General features: G+C 45.7%; 1 long non-coding RNA gene across 1 annotated transcript; it reads right to left on the bottom strand.

Annotated features, from left to right (window-relative positions):
- Window positions 1-13,392: 13,392 nt before the first annotated feature.
- LOC131273711 (uncharacterized) lies at window positions 13,393-15,558 on the bottom strand. Its single transcript, XR_009180986.2, has 2 exons — window positions 15,481-15,558; window positions 13,393-13,892 (listed from the first exon to the last, which is right to left on the bottom strand). It is a non-coding gene; the product is annotated as an uncharacterized lncRNA (long non-coding RNA).
- Between the last annotated feature and the right edge of the window lie 4,321 nt (window positions 15,559-19,879).

A 19,879-nucleotide genomic window follows, 5' to 3' on the forward strand; every position in this document is an offset into this window, starting at 1 on the left:
TTCAGGTCAACGAGGTACTCAGAAGACTTGAAACACTGAAAGGAATCGTATGGAAGATATAAAAAGCAGTTACTTAAAACTTTATTGGGCATCATAGTCCTGCCATGGCCCACTGGGTGGACTGGGAGAGAGCGTAGAGCACAATGTAAACCATTATCCATGTGGCGCAGCAGTGCTCCGAGATGTATTCACCAAATGCAGTGAATGGGCCACGATGATGAAAGAGGTTGTTGATGTGGGAAGAGTGGGGTGAGGGGAGGGGGGTGTTTGGGGACCTCATATTTTTTAATGTAACATTAATAGAAAAAAAAAAAGGAAAAAGAAATAAAATTCTATTGGAGGAAACTGAAATTTTAAAAATAAGCATTTGGAACCCAACCAGAAAGAGACTTTAGTAGAAATTGGTGGCAGAGTCAAATTTAAAAGGAAATCCAGATTTTATAGGGTTTAGCATGATAATCAACTAATTACTCTAAGACAGAAAAAACAAAAAGATTTGCCAACAAAATGCCTACTCTGGGTCAGAAAAAAATGGATGCCCATGGGCTGGCGCATACCACGGCCTGCCAAAAAGAACCTTCCGTACGACGCAGGGCCCAAGAGGGTTTGTTACTACTCCCCCGTCTAGTCTAAGATTTTATTTTCTTGGTGACAGCACAGAAGTTCAAAGTCTCCAATGAGAGTCTTCACTTTTCATTTGACCAAAAATGTTTTGCTTTATTTTTTTAATTTAAAAAACTCCAGTTCATTAATTTAAACTAGTCCCAATCCATACATGTACTGGCTCTGGGATTCCGACTCAGCAGGACACCTTGGTGCCACCTCAGGGGGCAGACATGCCATTGCCCTGCTCCCATCACTGCTGCCAGTTGAGGATGGAGGCGCAATCTTTCCTGGGCTGCTCCTTCCCATTTTCACTTCACATTGTGGTCTGCAGTCAGAGGCAAATTCCTTCAGAGGAAAATCACACATGAAGTGAAGGCACTGACTGCTTCATTTGCTTAAAAGACTAGTCAAAAGCACCCAGAGATAGACAAAGATATTTCACATTTCACAAAAATTTTCACAGCAAAGTTTTTTTTATTCGTATGCCCTGGGAGTTCCAGTGCTAAAAAAGTGAGGCCGAAGTAATGAAGCAGAATTATGTTCCCTTCAAACCATTCCCATCCAAAATAGGAGTAGCACTTACGTTTCAGCATTTATGCACGTACTTTTCTGGTATTTCACAGCTAGTAACACTCAGCATTCTTTTTAACATTGTGTATAGCAACTGAAAAGCTAAAAATACAAAGCCTTTAAAACAAAGGAGAATATATTTGCAACCTTGATGTAGGCAAGGATTTCTTAGGACACAGTAAACACTAACCACAAAAGAATGAATGAATAAGTTTACTAATTAAAGTTGAAAACTTCTGCTTTTCAAATGGTGCCATGAAATAAGTAAAAAGGCCAGCTGCAGAATGGGGGAAAACATTCAGATATATAGATTTACTAAAGGACTGGTATCCAGTATACAAAGAAAAAAAAAACTCTGATAGCTTCATAATAAAAAGAAAACAACCCACTTTTTTTCAAAGATTTGAACACTTTACAAAAGAAGATATATGAATCACTGACGATTCATCATTAAGGAAGTACAAATTAAAACCATGAGGAGATACCACCACCATGTACTACATGGCAAAAATCAAAATGACAGAGGAGGAGGAGGTGAAGCAAACCTCCTCTCGGCCACCGTGGGCGAGTGTGCAATGGCATGGCCACTTTAGAGAACTATCTGGAAATTTCTCAGACATTTAAGCCAGAGAGCTTGCATTGAAATGAAAAAAAAAAAAACAAAAACATTATTCTTGAGGAGATGTGTTGGTGCGGGTGTGATATATTTATTAAATAATACACAGTATAGTGTATGGACTTAGTAAGGGGTCCATGGTTTTCACCTGACTGGCAAAGGGGTCCCTGGAACAAAAAAGGTTAAAAAGCCCTGATAAGCACACACTTTGCACTTGCGCCCAACACTTCCATTCCTCAGTAATTGCTCAAAACAGAAAAGCACACGCGCACTGTTGGAGAAAAATACGGCGCTTACTGGGACACAGAGACTGATAGACTATAGACAAAGAAAGATTTATTGAAATGCTCTCCCAACAGGGGGGGTCTGAAGAAGAGACTTCAGCACCCCCACCAGCATGGTGGGGGTCTGAACAGAGCCTTCAGCTCCCTCCTGGAAGGGGGGACTTGAATTTATACAGAACTTTCCTAGGTGGGGAATGATAGGTGGTGGGAGGGGGTTGAGGGTCTGAGGGAAGTGCAGGGGCCAATAGGAAGCCCCAGAGGGGAAAACTTTCCCTGACAGTGACTAGAGGATAGTGGTTTAGGGAGTTACGGTTTCTTGGCAGCTGCAGGAGCAGATGTTTCCTTGTTCTATAGGGATTTTATCTCCCTCTGATATGCAGGTAGGGAAGGTCTCCACTTCCCTGCACTCCCACCTCTAGGTGGTTTCTTTGTTTAACCTGTGGGGCAGTGCCGCCCTTGGACACATAGGCTTATGGGGGATGGGGTTAGCCTTTCCCCAGGGCGTAGCAGGGGAAACTGAGCTACAGCTTAATTACTGCAATCCTCTAACACGCACAAAAACATTTGTATATGAATGTTCATAATAGCTTTGTGCGTCACAGCCTCAAATGAGAACAACCCAAGTGTCCGTTAACAGGCGAATGGACCCTTGACTTGTATTTCTGTACAGTGGCAATCCCTCAACAACGAAGGATGTATCCTGACAAACACCCAGCACGGATGAGTCTCACAGACGTCACGTTGAGCAGAGTGGCTCAGAAGAGGACATGCTGAAGAGATGCCACGAATCCACGCAGGTGAAGTCCCAGAACACGGCAAGGTGAGCGGGAGAGACAGCTGCACAGTGCTCGCCTCGGGGCGGGGGTCAACGGCTGGAAAGGAAGCCCGGGATCTTCCTGAGGTGGTGGAAATGTTTTATGTATTGACAGGTCATCACAGTTCATCAAACTTGCACTTAAAGTCTGTGCGTTACATTATGTGCAAATGTACTTTAGTAAAAAATGTTTAAAATTGCTGCAGTACTTTTGCATCCAGAGGGGTTGGTTAATGATCCTAAGTTTACCCACAACTTGATTTAAAATTCAAAAAGCAGCACACAAAGAAACCTTCACCAGCCTACAGTAAGTGACCGTATTGTTCTCCACACACTCTTTTCTCCTTCTCCTAACTGCGTTGTTTTTTTATTTTGGCTGCTAGTCATATAAGAAGGAGAACTTATTAATGTCAAACTCGTTCAGAGACTGAGCCTGTATTAACACGATACACCTCACTTCGCATTCTCTGTGGCTACATAGAATGTCTTCTTGAAAATGATGCTGCTATTAATCACTGTCGTAGGACGTGTCGTTGCGGTAACGGTAAGCATTCTTCCTTCAGTTTACATAAAGTCTTCAACAGACAACAATGCAGACAAATAAGAGTATAACAAATAAGAGTATACTCAAACAAGCGTACAATGAAGGTGATAAAATACATATTTTTTTCCTGCCATGAGGTGATTAGGCACAAATGATAGTTTGCTTCAACGTCCAAGTAGTTCCTTTCTCCCTCACGCTTTTAGTTGCTCAGGATGAGAAGCTACGTCCAGCTGCTCTCTTTCCCTGACAATCGGTACCTCTCAGTCACAGGCTACAAAGCGAGAGAAGGCGTCTCACACACAGAAAGCCTTCCTACGCTGCTCTTCCTCACTTCAGCCACGTTCCCTTCCCGTGTTATGACATTAGGTGAGAGTAAATCATATTATTTTCACACGTATTAATAATAATGTGATACATTAGCTCTATGTACTTGGGATAACACACTATTCTTTTGATGTGTATTGTATATGCTAAAATTTTATTTAGAATTTTTACATCTTTGTTCACATGTATATTTGGCCTAGGATTTTCCTAGCTGGTATTTTTTCCCTGATTATGTTTTTGGGTCCATGTTCTAAGAAACCTGAATTTCACCCAGTCTCCTCAGCCTATGGGTATATCATTAATATCTGGAATTCTCCATCTCTTGGCCTCTGTCAGCACCTTTTCCTCCTTCCAAGTCTTCCTGTTCCTCCGGGAAGTCCTCAGGAAATACCTTGTGCACAAGGAAGAACAGCTTCCTGGGCTCCTCCTGCCCCTCACAGGAAAGCCACCTCAGGACAAGCCCCCACGAGGAACACGGCTTCTAGTGCTTTCCGTCAGCAGGCTGTCTCCCAGCACCCCCCAAATGCACAATTACCCAGTGCTCCTTATACAACAGGGAAGGATGTCCTTTCTCCTTTGTCACCTGGGACCAAAGCCACAAGCCCCCAAAGGCCCTGGGATAACAGCCCTTCGGCCTCTCTGCTGGCTCCTTCTCCAAGAGACCAGACCGAGATTCTGGGGACACTCCAAAAGACAGGTCAAGCACGTTTCTGGACCTGATTCTCACTCCGTGGCCTATAATTACTCGAGGAGAGGGAAGTTTATTGCTTACAGATGGCCCCGCACGCAAGGAACAGCGAGAGCAGAAGGTCTCGAGCTGGGTGCTCCCCCGAGTTACCACAGTCCATGGAATTCCGCATGAAGTCGAAAGCATGGCCTTGTGGACACCATCATCTTTGACCAAGAGTGGAGGCAGGATGCAGCGGAGCTCAAAGTCTGTAGAGTTAGAACCTCGTAGACCGAGAGGTCCCGGTCTCTCCTGGGCTGCGACATCTACACCCTGCTCCTGAGGCACGATGGACACCCAGCATCAGTGGCTGGCTGATGCTCCTCCGCCTGTCGCTGATGTCCTGCCTGCCTGGGGGTCTCGGCAGCCGGCTCCCGGAAGCAATGTCTGCCACCACACGTCCCGGCCTCCTCAACGCACACGTACTTCAGCACACAGGAGAGATGACCCAGAGCACAGAGCGCTGCACCTTCTCAGAAGCAGGCTCCTGTCCTCCAGGCCACTGGTCCTGGGCTGTTTGCCCTGCCCCAGCCCTGCCCTGTAGGGGTGAGTCCCAGCCCTGCCTCTGTTGACTCCCGCTGATGGTCCACAGCACCTTCTCCATCCGTGTCCCTTCGGTGGTGTCCTGCCATGTTAATTTCTAGAATGCCATGCTGTCTCCTGATTGGACTCTTAGCTTCTCCATTTCCCATGTAACACATTCATTCCATTAAATCTCCTGTCAAAAATATGTGCAGTGGGTTCTTGGTTGGAAACCAAACACCTTAAAGTGGTTTGCTGGTTGTAACCTCCCCCACCCCTGTGGAGTTACATAATAAAATAGATGAACAGTGTACCAACTTTTCTAAAACGGATCAAATGATTGGTTTTGGTCATTATTTGTTACTCTTATAAATTTTCTTATTTCACTTGTGTTACTAATTTGTGAATATCTGCATTTATTATATTCATTCAAAATTTTTTTATTTCTTATGAGGGCATCCATTTATAAAATTAGTCAGTGATGAGAATGATGTGCTTTCCTTTTTGTGTTATATTAACTCTCAAGTTCCTTTATTATTTATTTTATTTCTTTACAATTTCATTTAGTCTAATAATGCATTATCGATTTCATTACTTTTTCCTGAAAAAAATTCTATTTAATTCATCAGTTCTATTCATCTCTGCTGCTGTTTTTTTAACCTGATTTGCTTTCCTTTGCTTTTATTTATTTATTTAATTTTAGATTTTTTTTTATTTTTTAAAAGATACTTAGATTACATAAATGTTACATAAAAAAATATAAGGATTCCCATATGCCCCACTCCCCATATCTCCCACATTTTCCCACACTAACAACGTCCATCATTAATGTGGTATATTCTTTACAATTGATTAATACATTTTGGAGCATTGCCACTGAGCGTGGATTATAGTTTACATTGTAGTTTACACTCTTTCACACAATTCTGTAGTTTATGGGAAGATGGCCTATATCTATCATTACCATATTATTCAGGACTATTCCCAAGTCCTGAAAATGACCTGTATAACACCTGTTTTTCCCTCTCCTTGCCTCAGAGCTTCCAGTGGCCACTGCCTCCACATCAGTGTTGTAATTTCTTCCATTGCTAGAATCACAATAACTTTACAGTAGAATACTATAAAATAAGTCCACTCTAGTCCATACTTCATTCCCCGACCCTGAGGATACTGGCATGGTGATGCCCACTCCACCTCTAATTGAGAGGGGGCTTCAATCCCATACACCTGATGTGATGGATGGGATTCTCTTGCTTGCAGTTGTAGACTCTCTCAGTTTCTTGGTATGATAGCTGTCCATCATCACTTCCTTATTAGTTGTCCTAGGTGAGTCCAATGACCTGGAGAGCAAGTGTTGCAACTCCGCTGAGGCTCACAGCCTAGCTGGCACATGGACAGCCCAAAGATTCAAGTCATTTGGATGTACACCTACCAACTCCAGCACCAACTATAGGTTCAAAGAGAAGGGACAGATGAGTCCTTTGCATTTGTTTACTTATTTTTAACAAATATAGACATTTGGGGTATTTTTTCTAAGTATTACTTTGAAGCATTCCTAAGTGTTGATATATCATATTTATATTTCATATTCAAATACTCTGTTAGTATAATTCTTAATTTCTTACATAAGTAGGCAATGTCTGAATTTGTTTTTGATTCCATAGAATTGAGTGCTATTAAGTTTCATCATTGCAATTACTAATTCTACTTTACATAATTAACCTAGCTTTTGGTTAGTGCTTTAACCCATTTCCTTATTTTAGATTTAATCTGTTCAAATCTCTACTGTCTCTGGGCATGCTCTTTGGCTGCAGAAATCAGTTGGCAAATTTGAAAGTCTCCAAACTTTAGGAATAAGCTCTTTCAAGTCAAAAAGAAGAGTCAATTGTCCAGGATTGCACATATCGACTCCATTTCTATTGTTTGTGTTTTTTGTTTGTTTTTGCTTGATATTTATGTTCTTAGAGACCTCTGTTTGAAGACTGCTCAGTAGTGGGCCTCCTTGAAACTTCCCTGTTTCCAAGTTGTTTTGTAGATCCATGTCCAATGTTATTTTCCTGGTGATGTTTTCATCCATTCAACCATTAAAATTTTATTTAGCAAGGACTATGTACTGAGTGCAGTTCTGGAACGGGTGATAAAGCAGTAAACAAAGCAAACTGCCTTTTATTCTAGAACTGACATTTAAATTGAGCAGTCAGAAAATAAACATATAACATGTCAGCAAGTGTAAAATGTTAGAATAAAGCAGGGTGTGAGGAGAGCAGGTGATGGGCCAGAGACACACTCTTTGTAAAGGTATCAGAGAACGTCTCAGAAAGGACTGAGAGAGCATGTGAGAGAAGGTCCGAAGGAAGTAAAGGTTTCCGCAATTGCAGGTCACCCAGGTCTCCTCTGGAGCCCCCCTGCTCGTGGGCTGACGCCTCGTTCTCAGCTCTCTTTCCTGGCTCCCCGTTTGCGCTGTCAGCTGAGAGGCGTGCTTTACTGGGAGCAGCCCTTCCACCCGGCTGAGCCTTCCCTGACTTCGAGACTGTCCTCCACGGGCTCCCCCAACATCCTCGGCGTCCCTCTTGGATCGACAAGAACGCGCGGGTTTCCAGCAGCATCACTTATATACACTTGCAATTAGTATCTCCTTAAAATAAGCTGGTTTATTTTTCCAACAAATAGTAGGAGTCAACTCGGCAGGCTCATTATATTTAAGGCAGTGTTGCAAAGCAAACCCCTGAGTTCCAGTGCTCTCTATCTTCCCCTTCGTGGTTAAATAATTTGCATTGCTTTAGTTCCACTTGCCCTTACTTTTCTTCTTCCCTTCCTACCAATTCAGTGAAAAGCCATTCCTTGGGGTCACTGAGAGAGGAGAGAAGGGAGAGGGAAGGGAGAGCACCAATGGCTCAGAGTGGGGTATTGGAGCCCGAGCAGGATGGGGGGTCAGGGCTCAGTGGGTGGGATGGGCTCTCACCTAGGCGGGGCAAGGATGGTGTCTAGAGGGGAGGGGGCAGGCTTAGGGGCTTCGAGCTTCCGTGGGAGAGGGTGGTGATGGGAGATTGCTTACATACAGGGGATTGTTCAAACTAATAACCAGATGAAGGGTAATGAAGCCACATATCTTATTATCAGGGAAGAGAGTTATAAATGTGGAAAGCAAGAAACCTAGAATGACCCTTGGGGTGTTGGGTTGAAATTGAAGTTATCAGTGTGAATTGTAGATGGAAGTGTGGATTTATGGAAGGATGGAGGGATGGAGGGATGGGATAGCTAGATAGATGACTGACAGTTATAGAAATGAACATAGGTATAATAAGTGTATATGTGTGTATGTGTGTTTGCATACGCATCTTCCGTAGCCCTGTCCACTTAAAAGGCCTGGGAGTGGTGCTACCCTAACAGGCAGGAGCACATCTATCCCAGGATCTGGACACAGTACTCCATGCAGAATGATTAGTTCTGGGGATGGACCAGGAAAAGCACAAGACAAGCCTGGAACATCTTTGTGTATGAGCAAGTAAGGACATGCTCAAAAAATAATGACGAGGCATGTCAGGAGGACGCAGGAGCAAGCCTGAGAGGCCCCATCCAGCCACATCTGGGACAATATGAGCATTAAAAAAGTAATGATAGTAATGAATTACAACTCATTGAATTGGAAACCAGGGTTCCATGCTCGCATAAATAAGTAAATGAATAAATTGATGTTTGATTTTAAAAAGGGGGTTGTTTAAATCATCTAAACATAGCTCCCCACAAGTGCATGCTGTTTCACTGGGGAAAAGAGTAACCATGTGTGAAGGAGGCTGGAGGACACCACCCTAATCAAGTGGTCAGAGTGAACCTCGCAGGTGGAGGGGCAAATGGAAATCACAGAGCACCCGAGAGGAGGCAGGAGCAGGGCGCAGCCTCAGCTCGGGGCCCTCCTGCCTAAGACCACTCAGGAGGGAACAGACGCCCGGGTGGAGGGCGTTCCACAGTCCCCACGGTTCCCAGGTCATAAAGAGCTCAGAAAGACGTAGAAAGCTCCTGCTCGGAGGAGGCTGAAGAAGCACGGCAGCCACGTGCCACGTGTGGTTCTGGGCCGGGCTGTTTTCCCATAAAGGGCATTACTAGAAAATCAGTGAAACTTAAACAGGGTGCTGGTAATGTATCGGTGTCTGAGGCCAATTTCCTGGTTTCAGTGGTTTGTTATAATGGACGTATACCCTAAAATACTCGGAGGGGATGAGCAATCACGTGAAGAGCTTATTCTCAAGTAGGTCGGGTAAAGAAAAGATCCTTGTGCTATCCTTGAAACTCTTTTCTAAGCTTAAGATTGCTTCAAAATTTTAAAAAATGGAAATGAAAAATAAACAAGAACCCATAGTACTGCTTTTCAAAATTTGCTGATTGTTTTTGAAACACTTATTTTTTTCTTTCTGGCTTTTATTATGCCCCCTTTTCTCTGCCATCTTCCCAGAACTGTTTGTGTGTGCCCCTCCTACATGGATTCTGAAGTGGTTCCAAGATAGTCAAACTCTTGAACACTGAAGTAAAATTTCTTCTCAATCTAAATTCTTCAGCCTGCGTTCTCCTGAAAAACAGTGGTTTCTCTGCGACAAAATGGAAGAAGATTCCTGACTGCCAGACAGAGTTTCCCCTGCTCCACAGGAAACGTTCTGCAGATAATTGAAGTCAAGTTTGCTGAAAAATTACTTCAAAATGAAATTAGAAACTGTCTTTTTCTACCTCTGTACTCTCTACTCACCCCTCCATGTGGAAAACAGAGATGCTGGGGACAACGCTTCCCCTGTCACAGTGCTTTAACAGAATCCGAAGACACCAGAACAGGGCTGTGCCTTGGTGACTGCGCTGGAGGGGTCATCAGAGCACGGCCCAGTGTCAAAGTGGGCTCCACCCACGCTACAGTCAACGCGTTGTCTTATTTTCAGGCACTGACAATCCTCTGCAACACAGTTATAGTTAGTCGAGCTGGATAAATAATCTAAAATAATCAACTAAAGCTGAAAATATCTAGCATTTATTATTTCATGTAGAAGTTCTGCTGCATTATTCAATATGTGCTCCGTCTGCCTCATGCGGACTGTTGTAGATGTGTACACAAAATACAGTTCATTCTTTCAGTATCTTACCCAGTGTATTTATATGCACCGTTCACCACTGTACAAGAATGAGAGTATTAGGAAAACATGCTAAATTACTTCAGCATTCAGGAGGCATGATTCGGGCCCTGCGTTAATTGGCTGGTAAATATTCCCTCTGTGTTTCAACCCTTTTGTCTCTTCTAAGTCTGTGGTCCTGATGCAGTCAGGGACAACCTTTCCCATGACCCTAAGAAGTCAACGGTTTCCACCCCAAGTTTTGAAGGAATATATTTTAAAGAAGGAGAATTAAAATAAATTATTTTCTCAATGTTCAACACAAGAACAAGCCCAATGTACGTGGTGTCCTTCTGACTAATAACTTCAATTGAAATGTCATCTTTTGGAGAAAAATTAGCTTCTTGTTCTATTTCATACTATGGATGTTGCAAAATAAAATATCCTTAATACTTAAATGTGGCTACCACCCACAGATTACCCATTATCCAAAACTGCAATTTAATGTTGTTTGTTTAGAGCATAACTACATTTGTCTTTATACAACAAAACACGTGCATACCTACAACTCTCTGCTAAGAAGCATGCTAAGACCGGGAGAACCCAAGGTCAAGCAGGTAGAGCCCAATCCTAAGGGGCCAGTAAGCCCAGAGGCAAAGGCAGAGCTGTCAGTGCTGCAACCGGTGCCCAGAGGCACAGAGGAGGGGGCAGCGCAGCCCTTGGAGTAAGAAAGCGTGGCACTGGGACGGCAGTAGGTGCGGCTGGGACACTGGGCCGGGTGAGTGTTGACTCTTGGGCCTCAGATGCCATGCAGGCCCCACCTACTGTGCTAAAGAATTTGGTCATTTTGGGAAACAGACTTGGCCCAGTGGTTAGGGCGTCCGTCTACCACATGGGAAGTCGCGGTTCAAACCCCGGGCCTCCTTGACCCATGTGGAGCTGGCCCATGCGCAGTGCTGATGCGCGCAAGGAGTGCCCTGCCACGCAGGGGTGTCCCCCGCGTAGGGGAGCCCCACGTGCAAGGAGTGTGCCCCGTAAGGAGAGCCGCCCAGCGCGAAAGAAAATGCAGCCTGCCCAGGAATGGCGCCGCCCACACTTCCCGTGCTGCTGATGACAACAGAAGCAGACAAAGAAACAAGATGCAGCAAATAGACACAGAGAACAGACAACGGGGGGGGGGGAGGGGGGAATTAAATAAAAAAATAAATCTTAAAAAAAAAAAAGAATTTGGTCATTTTAAGATCGAAAACTATACACAAAGTTTCCTCAATGTCTAAACCCTCAGAATAGTGCCTTAAGATAACCATGAAAATAAATGTTTGCTCAAGGGTCTATAAAAATCCAGGTAACTTGACACCAAAGATAGGTAATAAATGCAACAATGTCTGACCTGCCTTGGTACACACCAGTTTCTTGTCATTCTACAAGATACTGAACCAGCTGAAAGTACCAGAGAAGACTCATCACCAATTGGACCTGATAGATTTGGTTCTTCTTGGTTCTTTGTTGCCAAAGACATCCACCAGGGAACCTAAAAGAAAGTTAATCTCCCATATTTTCACCAATCTAGATGAACTTGGCAGATGTATTTAATAACCTTGAATTCTTAATTTTTTTAATTCTGAATTTTTTTAAAGTATCTCAGATATATACTTCAATTAATATCAGACTAGCTAAGGGTAACCCAAGGTCTAAGACCATCCAAAATCATGAAGCCCCAGCTTTTTCCTCTTTGCTGTCAAACTTTTCTAAGTGTAAGGCTTATGTGGCACCAGTCCCCTACTCCCACTCAGTCCCCAAATCTGGCTTTTGCTCCCACCATTCTGAAACTGCTCCAAGTTCATCTGTTGATTTCCATACCCAGGGGAGTGTCATTCTGCTTAACCTCTATGCTACTGTGGCAGCTAGATTTTTTGAAAAGATAGCCACAAACACACTGCCATTCCATGCTCCTTCTCAGAGTATGACCTTGCCACAGCCACATTAGAAGGTGGGCTGTGTCCTCTCCCCTGGAAGTAAGACTTTTATCACCACCTCACCTAACGGAGTACAGGAGAAGTGTCACCAAGTAGCAAAAGGCCATAAGCTTCTGGGGCTCCCTCTCTCGGCACACTCACACTTAGACCCAAGCTGCTGTCTGAGGAAGCCCAGGCCATGTGGAGAGGCCTTCCGAGGATGGACCCCGCGGAGGTCCCAGCTGATGGTCCACATCAGCTGCCAGACTTCCTTCCCTAAGGAGTGTTCATTCCACGTGGGAAGACAAGGAAAGGTACCTATAAAAACCTCCCTGGGACACTTCTCTTGTCACCACTGGGGAGTTTCTCTTACTACTCCTCTACCCACCCCACCATGCCTGGGCTAGAAGTCTCTGGAAGTCTCTCCCACATACTCCCTTAGACTCAGGACTTCCCCCTTCATGGCAAGTGCGTGGAGAAGGGGCTGCAGGTGGGCAGAAAGGAGCATGGTGGAGCTACAGATGCCAGGACCTTCACCGTCTGACAGCACTCATCTCTCATTTTCTCCTCATTCTTTCTGCATGTCATACTTGGCTACAACTGTATGCAACTAGGTATGTCACTCTATTTGTTTGTTCAGGAAACAAGTGCTGGGTGTCTACTGAGGACCAGGGATTATATTGACTAGGAAATGGTCACTCTTCTCAGAGATTTGGTTGCCTTGGGAGGCAGTGAAATGATTTCGCCCAACAATTCACCTTTCCAGTCAACATCCATTGTTTGGGAGAACTCACGGATGACTGCCATAACCCAAGAATGTCAGAAGAGCAGATCCGAGAAGAAGAGGAATAAATATTCTGGACAGGCTGCATTTGAGATACCTGTAATTATTTCATTGGAGACATGCAAATGGCAAATGGAAACAAGGGCTCTGGCCAACAGCCTGGCAGAAGCTGGCAGGATAGCCTGATGGCTACACATCCACACACTGGCATCAGTAGAACTGAGATCAACTCCACTACTTCTTAGACCTTGGGCAATGCACTTAACTTTTCCCAGCCTCAGTTTCCTCATCTATAAAATGAGGATAAGCGTAGAATCAACCTCAAAGAGCTTCTGTGAGGATGATTTAAGAGTCCACAGTTCTTTGGGGGCATGTTGGATATGACAATGCTCAAGATCAGTACGGTTTTTGACATTAAGTAAAAGGAAATAGTTTGTCTCCCTTTAACTTGGGGCGGTTTCCATGCCAGATGAAGATAATTATAAAACCAAATATTTTCATTTTGATGTGGGCCGTTAGGAGACAAATGGAATTATTCAGTCACGGTAGCCAGGTAGAGCATATCAGCACAGATTGTATTTTTAACTTCTACTAGTTTCCATGTTTTTTATTTTCTATTTTAATGGTTTTTCTCAAATATGACTTTTACATTAAACTGCCTTTTTTGGAAGCAAGTGGAATATAAATATAAATAAATAAGATTCAGTGAGGGAAAATAACTTTGTGATATAAAAACTCAAAATGTTTCTGCAATACCTATTTGAAATAATACAAATCAAATTCAATCCCTTATTTTGAAAATGGTGCTCCAAATACCCAGTACAAATGTATTCTCTGGGCCTCCACCTTCAGCCTGTATGTCGTCCCATCTTGCCGGCAGCTCCCTTTGATGACCCTTCTCTTCTGCCTCAGATTCTCTATCTGAAGTCCCTCCTTGGTGACATCTTCCTGTTGCATGGCTTTAAATACTAGTTAGTTGATTAGAGTACTCCAACATGCACCTTCAGGCTTCCGAGCTCCAGACTCACGTATCCATCTCCATCCTTGACATCTCACCTGAGTAAATAATAATTATTTCAAACTCAGCATGGCTATAACTGTATTGATTCCCACTTACTGCCATCCCTGACCCCCACCAGATTTGCTCCTGCACGAGCTGACCACATGAGATCATTCCCGCTATTACAGTCTACACCAAGATGCCACCATCTCTTACCTGCACAGCTGCACCAGCCTCCAGTTTTCCCCGCACCGCTCTCCTCTTCAAATCATTATTTGATTCCTACTGCTCCTCTGGTTAATGGTTTCCATCACAGAGTATAATCTAAACCTCTTTCTGGAATCTGCAAGGCCCGATGTAACGAAACACCTCCAATCCTCTAACTTCACCCCACACCATCCTTGTCCTCCTCAGTTATACTCCAACCACCTTCCCTCTTCTCTCCGGCTCTTTCTCAGCCAGGCTCCTTTCTGGACATTCTGCTGGGAATGTTGTCAACTAGTTTCACCCAGCTGCCTGCTCGCATCCCTTGGCTCTCAGGCCAAATATTACCCATGCAGAGAGGCATTCCCTGATCACCCCTTATTATTGCCCTGCCCCCATTACTGTCCAAGCCATTACTTGACATCTCCAACAGCCCAGCATCCAAGTACCCTTTCTGCTTTGGGGGGACTGCAAGAAACTTCAGTGGAAGCTGAAGGCATGGGGAGGAGAGAGTCTCTCTCTTGTCCACTGGGAGCTTGAGCATTAGCACATGACCTAAGCACAGCCGATGCTGCGTTGCTTCCCAGGACTTTGGTGTGTGGGGCTTGCCCTCTGAAGAAGAGTGGATGGTTGATGGCAGAATGTGTGGAGTTGAGAGTCCATTGGGACACATTTCCAGTCTCAGTCGTGTGATGAGGGAGACCAGTGCAGAGGTCACCTGCTTCTGTGATGGGGTCTTGGCTGTGCCTGGCCTCCCCTTGTCACTGAACAAGTCTTCCTGTTGATTTTGTCATCTACCACATATACTTCTGTAGTCATATCCTAGGGCTGCCATAACCATCTCCCACAAACTTGGTGGCCTAAACAACAGAAATTTATTCTCTCATAGCTCTGGAGGCCCGAAGTCCAAAATCAAGGGGTCAGCAGGGCCATGCCCTCCCTGACGGCTTTAGGAGAGAGTCCTTGGCCTCTTCCAGATTCTGAGGGTCCTGGCCATCCCTGGCATTCCCTGGCTTGTAGATGCACCCCTCCAGTCTTTGCCTTTGCTCCAGTGGCCTTCTCTTCTGTGTTTCTGCGTGTCTGTGTCTTCTCCTCTTCTCATAAGCTCATCGGACACATGGATTAAGGGTCACCCTACCCAGTATGACCTCATCTTAACTAATTTCATCTACAACAACCTGATTTCCAAATAAGGTTGCATTCTGAGGTACAGGAAGGTAAGACTTCAACATACCTTCAGGGGGAAAGTATTCAACCCATAACAACTTCCAAACTTCCTTTCCTGTTAAGTTACCTAAAGTTCCAGTTTCCATTGTGACTCATTTATCTTTTTTGCTTTCCAAGATTTTCTTATTCATGTATTTGTTTACATATTTACTGTCTGTCTCCCCTCTAAAAGATAAGCTTCTCAGAAGCAGAAAATTTGTTAGTCTTACTCACCAGAATGATCCCAGTACATGGTAGGGTCTCAATAAATACTTGTTCAATGACTGCTTGAACCGGGTCTCTAAAGCCAATAAAGAGAAATACTTTGTATTTTATATGCTCCCTTATGAACCTAAGTTGTCCACATGGATTAAAAAAAAAAAGATGCCAAAAAAAAAAGCTTTGAAAGTCTCTTGAGATGATAAGGAAGTTGATGCCAAAACCAAAAGCTATATATTTCTGATTCATCCATTTGAATTCAGGCCAGAAGTGTCTGACATCAACTGTCAATCTGGTAGCTGTGAAGTTATCTAACACTTTGCAAGTGTAAAACCATTCAGCAATAATTTTTGTGTATTATGCTCTGCAAGGCCTCCAGGTCAAGGCTGTGCATACAACACCCTTTTTTGGAGCAAGGGCCAAATCCCATCATCGCAAGGCCCCCAAGCACTCTTGAACATGATTGTGGTCACACACCGAGTGGCATCTCCTTCCTTCCCAGGGAGGAAGATCAGGATCAGGATAGGGTGAGTATCCATCCTTCTGTCCAATGACTGAAGGAACAAGCACCTTGGCCCCATGTGTCCCCTTCCTCCTAGATTTCCCAACATGTTCCTTACTGGTGCTCACCAGCAAGTTTGGATCTGCACCCTTCCTAAGGATACTTCAATTAGGTGGAGTAAAGTCTACTTCTCCAGATGGTTCTGACTATTGGCCATGAGAACAATAGAGATCAAGGTTATCCAAGTTGGGACAATACTCTATCTTGACCAGAAGGACAAAGGATGAGTTAACCAAGCATGATGCCAGGCACATGACTGGTACTTAATAAAAAACACTGAAGGACATGAATGAAAGGACCAGAGTGTCTCCACCTCTCCTTATTGGGGCACTCTAATGAAAATGGCTCTTAAGTTTTTTAAGGTCACAGATGTCTTTGAGGGATATAGTTAATGCTGGACCTTTCTCCCTAAAAATATACTCATCTGAAAACAAGTCTAAACATTTCACACAATGTTAAGTGCCTTCGTGAGGCTGATGAAGCAAATGCCTGGACTCCCCAGGGGTCCTGAGACGTAGTTTAAGAACAATTACCCCAGACTTAACAAGCAGTGAAAGAATCCAAAGGAGGAAGAGGTAGAGGAGGGTGGAAGGGGAGGATGAAGCTGTCATCTAGAAAATGAAATATCAAGAGAATGATGTATCAGGAGACACTGTCTCCATTCCTTGATCTGTCTATAACACCTTGTGTGACCCTGGAAAAACCAGCCACCTTTCTGGTCAACGTTTTTTTTCATCTATAAAATAGTGGAAGTTGGAATAGATATTTCTAAGCTCCAAATTTCAATGCCACTTTATAGTCCTCCCTGAAACTTTCTTCCCTGTCAAGCCATCATCAAGTTGACAAAGTTCTCTAGGAACAAAAAAAAAAGTCGCTAAAGTCTTTTACTCTTTTAGGAACAAAATAACATTTCCAAAAATAAGGTGTTCCCTTAAATAGGTATCTGCTTGTCTCAGAATGAAGCTGGAATTGTCACTTGAGAATAAATGTAAAAATCCATCAAGAAGCTTCATACATATTCCAAACTGCTGCCTCCCACCCCTTTACCCAGCACTTGTGAGATGGTAAGAGGACAGCTTTATAGTCCGTCTTCTCTCATGGGGGATATCACTGCAAAACACCAATTATGCTCCTTGGAATTAAGTTGTGTCAGCAGCTCCAACAACAAATTCAAACCAAAAAAGGATTAAAGCTCGCTGTTAAAACATTATTTAAGTTGAAATATGAAGCTCCCCACACTGAGGTGGTAAATTGGAGTGGTGATTCCGGCCACACATGCTGATGGGTTTTGACTAATTTGGACCACTAGTAGCCACCAACTCTGACATGTAAAATGTCTCTGTCTCAAGGGGAGGATGCCCCTAAAATTATTTTTAATGGAGGCTAAAGCCATTGACGTTTCCTTATCTGTGGAAAAGTCTGAAATGGTGGTTTTAGGCAGCAGGACCATCCGTCCAGGGGAAGTGTGGGGGTACCTTTGAAGAATCCTTGTTTTCATTTGGCTACTTTTGAGGGAGCAGAGAACTGAAGTCCATTGTTCTAATATTAAAATAAAATTCACTGCAAAATTTCCAAGTATTACGCTTTTCTTCTTTACCGGTAGGTATTATGTTCAGACCAAGAGTCCAATGAATTAATCTTGAAAACGCTTCAAATTCAAGTTCGAGGCACTTCCTTTATCCACAGCCCGTTTTGTTATATGGCGGAATAAGTAACAGGGCACACTCTTCCAATCACTCAGTTTTATTTGCTAGAAAGAAATCCATCCAAGCTGCTTGCTCACAAGACAATCATTCCTTTCGGGGCTGTTAAGGAGATTGCATTAAAAGAAATAGACCAAGGCAGGCATAATTTTTATAGATGGAAAGAGGAGCTGTCGGGGGAGGCAGCGAAGGAGGAGGCCTCTGCAGGGCGCAGGGAGAGAGGCTTCCTCCGCCCCCGGGGCCGGAGGCCGAGACCCCGCTGGCCTCTCCCGGGTGCCCTCCTCGGGCTGCGGGCCCAGGCTGGGGAGAGCTGGGGCTGGCAGGGGCCGGGCCGGCCGGGGTGCATCGGGCCCTGCCCCACGGCCTCTGTGCACAGGGGCCGCCCCAGCTCCGGGCGATGCATCTTACTCGGCTGAGCAGTTAACCAGGAGCACAGGTCCCTGCCCGCCGGGAGGCCAGGGCTGGGCACTCCAGGCCGCACGGAAGCCGGACCCCGAGCCCCTGCTGTCTCAGTGGGCGGAGGCGGGCAGTGACCAAGGAGGCGAAGGCGCGAGCCCCCCAGACCCAGGACCGGGTGGCCAGGGTGGGGCAGCCGCCCAGACCCACACGGGTTCGTCCAGCCCGGGGTCAGCGACCGCTTCTCGGGGGACATCGGGCCAGGCGTCCCTCACCGGGGCCTGGAGGACCGTGAGGCGGAAAAAGGCTGACGCCAACCAACACTCCCCTGGCGTTGGCACAACGGTGAGGCGCACAGTCCTGTTGTGAGCCACCCGCGAGGGACGGCAGTGCTAGGGCCTCCCTCCCTCCCCCTTCCTTTCCCCCCTTCTTCCCCTCCTTCCCCCTTCCTCCCTCTCCCTCCCGACCCCTTCCTTTCCCCCCTTCTTCCCCTCCTTCCCCCTTCCTCCCTCTCCCTCCCTCCCCCTTCCTTTCCCTCCTTCTTACCCTCCTTCCCCTTCCTCCCTCTCCCTCCCTCCCCCTTCCTTTCCCCCCTTCTTCCCCTCCTTCCCCCTTCCCCCTCCCTCCCGACCCCTTTCTCCCTCCCTCCCCCCTCCCTCTCCCCCTCCCCCTCTCTCTCCCTCCCTCATTCTCTCTCCCTCCCTTTCCCTCTCCCCTCCCTCCCTCCCTCTCTCTTCCTCTCCTTCCCTCCCTCTCTCCCTTCCCCTCTCCCCCTCTCCCTTCCTCTCTCCCTCCCTCTCCCTCTCCCCCTCCCTCTTTCTCTCTCCTTCCCTCTCCCTCTCTCCCTCCTTCCCTCTCTCCCTCCCTCTTTCTCTCTCCTTCCCTCTCCCTCTCTCCCTCCTTCCCTCTCTCCCTCCCTCCCTTATTCTCCCTCCCTCCCTCTCCCCTTCTCTCTCTCCCTCCCCCTCTCCCTCCCTCTCCCCTTCTCTCCCTCCCTCCCCATCTCCCTCCTTCACCCTCCTCTCTCCCTCTCCTTTCCCCCCAACCCTGTCTCAAAAATGGATACCTGTCAGGCTGCCTTAAGAACAGCGCCCCTATTGGGGGCCAACCTCTACCTCCACCCTCAGCAGGCAGCTTCAAAAGGATTGAGGACTCATCAGCACAAGCGTGTCCGCACCACGTGGCTGAGGGACTTCCGCTAACAGAAGAGCCCCCAAGGCCTGTCCTGACCCCCAGAGGGCTAGCCAGACAGCAGCGGCCAGGCCTGCGCGTGGCTCGGGGCCCTCCTCAGGCACCCCGCACCTCCCCTCAGTTACCATCCCCTTAGAAAACCGCCCGCCAGGAAATCCAGCCCAGACCTCCCAGTGCTGACCTGGGGCCTGTCAGTCAGTCCGCTGGTCAGTAGGGTTTGGGGACCGCGCACTCTGGGGTCTGGCGACATCAAGCAGGTTTTGACAAGCATCTGAGTATGGGGTTCATCCACACTGCAGCGTGAACAGCACAGTGAGACCCCAGGGCGCCTCGGCTCTGTGAGTGAAGCGTGCTCTGTACAATGTAAAGCCTCGAACTACACGGATCTTACTTTGAGGAGCAATTAAATGGCAGGAAAAAAGTTTAGCAAAGCAGAGGGCTGGAATCTAGAGGTAATTTATGCCCCCTTTCTAGTCTCTAAGGATAATAAAAGGTAGTAAATCCTAAACTAACCGAGTCAGCAGCAGGGAGCCTTTCAAAATGTATTCTGTGCTAGATTAGC

Source organism: Dasypus novemcinctus, chromosome 16 (genome assembly GCF_030445035.2).
Source record: "Dasypus novemcinctus isolate mDasNov1 chromosome 16, mDasNov1.1.hap2, whole genome shotgun sequence".
NCBI classification, from domain to species: Eukaryota; Metazoa; Chordata; class Mammalia; order Cingulata; family Dasypodidae; genus Dasypus; species Dasypus novemcinctus.